A 5,274-nucleotide genomic window follows, 5' to 3' on the forward strand; every position below is an offset into this window, starting at 1 on the left:
TAAATACCATATGATGTGATGCTTTCTTCACTGCTTTTTAAGGTTTATAGTTGCTTTTTTTTTTGATATGTGATATGATGTGCAATGATTTACATAAAAATGGAAATGTAAATAGGAAATAAATATTTTATGTTATACGTGGAATGGTTTGTATTTTGTTAATATCACAAAGAGTCATTTAAATTAAGGGAATATAAGCATTAGAGAAATTATATTCCCTGAATTTTATGTACATTGATTTTTTCCTTTAGACTTAATTGACTCAACATTATTTGAGTACCTGTCTGTGCAATGAACTTTGCTGCAGAAAGTCTTCCTGGAAGACAAAAGAAGACGGAAAGAGGAGGAGAGTCCGTGTCCTTGCATGTTTTATATTAATTTACACAAATACACTATTAATATGTATGTGTTTGTCTGCATTATTACAATGGATTAGTTCCTAGGAGGATAACTAATTTAAATGGATTTGTTTATATTTTGATTGGGATCATATGAATTTTGATCATATGAGAACATGTGAATTTTCAAAATCATATAAATTTTGATTGAGAATGATTTAAATACTACCTATACTTAAAAAGTATTCTCAATAAAAATTTGGTGACCTCTCTTGAACGAGCACTTCTTTGACTGTCAGGTGGATTTCATTTATTGAACTACCATGTCCTCTTGACATTTAGTATTATTTATTAACCTTACGAAGACCTTAAAAAATAAGATGATATTATTCCTGTTTTATAAATGGAATAAATTGAGTGTCTTTGTTTTATACTATGTCTCTAGCTAGAAAGTGGAAGAACTAAGATTCTAACCTACTAGGATTCAAAACTCCCATACAAAACTTCATGGCATAATAATTTTTAAAACCTTAAGTTCAGTTGATAAAGTCATGATTTAATTCCTTAAAATTTAGGGCAAGGTAACACTTCCACAGGCAAAAATATTTCTTAATATTGAGTTGAGTTTGCAAGTTCTGACATTGACACATCTTGGAGCATTTATACTGGTAAGTGGAGACCAGGATTATGTACATGGATAACCATGTCTCCCTCATCCCTCCATTTGCCCCATGAAAGAGTTCACTCAAGTCAGTTCAAGAAAGGATTAGAATGTTTATTTCTTTTTAATAAATGAGATGTGCTGACAATAGTTAATCACCTTTTCAGCCTTGGGATCAAATAACTTATGTTTTTCATTAAATCTTAAAAAAAAAAACCTACAGGCTCTACTTCCTTAGATCACATTTAATATTTTTTTTCCTCAAGAAGTTTTTAGAAAAACCAGTATGTATTTAGTACACAGAAGACACAAATCACCCCCAAGTAAGATTAACCTAAGATTTAGAGATAAGGGTGAGAGGTAAACTTTTGACATTGCAACCACCATGCATATTACATTTATGTTTGGGATTGAAGACAATCTTGCCAGAAATAAGCCTTTTGCATTTGGGATCTGGAAAACCCCTCCAGTGTAAGCAATATCAATCATAACCACGGAGAACTGTACCTTCTGATAAATATTTAGGATGGGAAGATGGAGTCTTGATTTTTAAACTGAGAAAACACTTCTTTATTAAGAATAATTACTTCAGTGAAGGACAAATTCTGTCAATGAAGTTCCAATGAAATTTCCTAAGATTCATTTTCTTTTCTCTAATTCTCTGCTCACCAGGGAGCCTTCTTATATATAATTTAGATTCCCAAAGGAATATATCCATTAAAAAGCAATGCCTTGGGCTGGGGCTGGGGCTCAGTGGTAAAGCGCTTGCTTTGCATGTGTGAGGCACTGGGTTCCATCCTCAGCACCACATAAAGGTAAATAAAGATATTGTGTGTTCATCTAAAACTAAATAAATATTTTTTTAAAAAAAGCAATGCCTTCTCTGGATGATAAGGCTTAGATCTGGGAATGTGTGTGCTATTTTGGTTTTTGAAGACAAGACTTTGGTTTTTGGAGACAAGACTCTGCTATGCTGCCAAGGCTGACCTCGAACTTCCGAATCTCCTGCCTCAGGCTCCTAAATAGCTGGGATTGCAGATGTGAGACACAACACGCAGCATGCATTCGTTAAATAATGCACCTCTATACCCCTATTCTAATTTTTTTTTTTGGGGTGCTAACCCTAATCCTAACCCAGGGATGCTCTACCACTGAGCTATATCTCCAATCTTCATAATTTCTTTTTAAAATTTTGAGATAGGGTCTTAATAAATTGCCCAGGCTAACCTCAAACTTGCAATCCTCTTATCTCAGCTTCTGAAGTAGCTGGGATTACAGGAATGTACCACCATGTCCAACTCTCTTCTGGTTCTTGAAACTGAATTGGAATATAGTTCACTGTTGATTGCATATAGTTCACTATGGTTGATCTGGATCAAAATTTCCTGGAACACAGTGTGTTCAAGGTAGCAAATTTGCTGAGTGCGGTGGCACACACCTGTAATCCCAGGGGCTCGGGAGGCAAGGCAGAAGGATTGATTGCAAGTTCAAAGCCAGCCTCAGCAAAGGCGAGGAGGCACTAAGCAAGACACTGTTTCTAAATAAAATACAAAGTAGAGCTGGGGATGTGACTCAATGGTTGAGTGCCCTTGAGTTCAATCCCTGGTACCCCTCAAAACCAAAAACAACTACAACAATATGGTATAAGATTCAATTCTTTATGCATTTGGGGAAAATTTTTTCATTATATCTTCAAAAACTTAACTCTTTCTGTGCTATAGTTTTGAGTTTTCTACTTCAGAAACACAAAATATCTTTATTTGGGATCATCTTCATCTGTTATAAGAATCTGCAGGATTGAAGGATCAGAATTTGTGAATATTTTCTATTTTCTCTCTGATTGCTTTAATCTGTGGAACTTTTTTACTCTCCTAGGTGCATTCACCATTGATTATTTTAGTGTTTCTTCTAGGTCAATTTAGTCTCTAACTATACCTCTTTTCTTCCTTTCTGTCTAATTTATTAATTCTGCAATGATACTATTTATGTATCTAGTTTTGTTTTCTTAGGTCTATAATCACTCATTATCTAATTCTCTGTGCAGGAATTAGCAGACCCCACTCCCCCTTTTTTTTAAGGCTAAGTAGTAAATATTTTAATCTTGGCAGGCCATACAGTATCTATTGCAACTACTTAACTCTAACATTGTATCATGAAATAGTTACAGACGATCTGTAAATTAATGGAAATGACTATGTTCCAAGAAAATTTCATTCTCAGTAACAGTACTATGTTTAGCAATAATGCTTTTAAAGTAAGTTACAATGTTCCTCTTAGTCCTCCTTAAGGCCGTCTGTGAATTCACTGTCTCTGAGGTTCCTTAACAAGTTTTCCTGGGAGTGGGTGCCTCTTTGGAGGCATCTTGATCATTACCAGGTTGATTTAATAATAAATGCCTATTAGTATAGGGCATTGTGCTAAATGCGTTTTATCTACAATCCTATGGCAACTTCCAAAGAACCCAATTTAAAAATCTTTAGGTATCTCATTCTCACTCCATTCCCTTAAGAAATATTATACACCTTCTCTTTTCTCTTTAAATTTCCAAGACCTTTCCCACCTTCTCAATGAATTAATTGACTCTTCTTAATGCAACTGAGAAAAAAGGAGCAATTAGAAATAACTTCATTCACTCCAAACCCTGATCTACAAACCCACCTGCCCCTGTACTCATCCACACCCTCTCTGTGAGAACCCCTAGAGGGATTCCCAAGAGCCCCTTCACTTGCACAGCAGGTAAGTCCCTATCTCCTCTCACGACGGCAATTGCATCCCTGAATCATTACAATGTCCCCTCTTAACTTCATCATTTCCACCACTGTAAAAACTTGCTACAGAATCTCCAGTCCTAACTGAAGACATACCTCCTGTGATCTGCTACTCCATTTGTTTGCCTTTATAGCCAAGCTCCTTTGAAGTGTGGTACACCCTCTGTACTTCCTCCAAATGCTTTTCTCTCTTGAATTTGCTCCATTTAGGCTGTTGTGCACTACTGTTATGTTTAAATATGAGGTGTCCCCCCAAAACACACGTGTGAGACAATTATGACTGTTCCAAGGGGGAAACGATTTGATTATGAGAGTTGTAGCCTAATCAGTGGATTAATCCACTGATACAGATTAACTGGGTGGTAAGTGTAGGCAGGTAGGGTGTGGCTGCAGGAAGTAGATCACTGGGGGAGTGCCTTTGGGCTTCCCATTTTATCCCTGATGAGTGAAGCTCGATCTCTGTTTCCTGGCTGCTTCCCTCTGTCCTCAGAGAAGGGCATGATCCTGGGCAAGGTGCCCTTTTGCCATGATGTTCTGCCCTGCCAGGGTCCAGAGCTATGGAGTTGGCTGACTGTAGACTGGATCTCTGAAACTGTGAGCCCAAATAAACTTTTTCTCCTCTAAATTGTCCTTGTCAGGTATTTTGGTCACAGAGACACAAAAGCCAACTAAAACAACTAACCACTCACTAAAACAGCTCTTGTCTGATGACCTAGTGTATCACAAGCCAATAGAACTTCTTCTTTTATTTGACATATCAACTGGCATTAGACATAGTCAATCTCTCCCTCCTATTTGAAGAGACTTCCAGGACATAATTTTCTTTCCATTTTCTTCTTACCTTTCTGGCCACTTCTTTTCAATCTCTTTTTTTTCAAAGTCAATAGCTAGTAAAGTGGCATATTTGAGATTCAAGCCACTCAAAGGCAAAAATTTCTCCACCTTCCTCCTTCCTCCCTCCTCCCCTCCAATTCTTCTTCTTCTTCCTCCTCCTCCTCCTCCTTTTTCTTCTTGTTCATACTGGGGATTGAACACAAGATGCTTTACCACTGAATGACATTCCTAATCCTTTTTGTTTTGAGACAGGGTCTTGCTAAGTTGTGGATGCGGACCTCAAACTTAGAATTCTCCTGCCTCAGCCTCCCAAGTCACTGAGATTATAGACATGTGCCACGGCACCTGGTACATTTATTAATTTCTATATCCTGAGTAGTTATCACTGTGTCCAGCACAGAATATGAACTTAGAAGTATTTTTATTATTTTGAAAAAAAAGAATATCAGAGACAGAGTTGGTGATAAGACGGTTCAAACCAGAGACACTGGACTCTCTGGGCAGTATGAAGGAGATAAGACCAACTAGTGGAATTTCTGAGGAGTGGAGGAACAGGGAGCAGACCCAAATAGATGAAATGGCCAACTTTGGTTAGTACCTGATAGAAGAAGGAAATCGAGTTTTGTCAGGAAGGCACTATCTTCAAAAAATAGCCATGTGTATTTGACAGAAA

This window comes from Urocitellus parryii, chromosome 7, assembly GCF_045843805.1.
Source record: "Urocitellus parryii isolate mUroPar1 chromosome 7, mUroPar1.hap1, whole genome shotgun sequence".
NCBI lineage: Eukaryota > Metazoa > Chordata > Mammalia > Rodentia > Sciuridae > Urocitellus > Urocitellus parryii.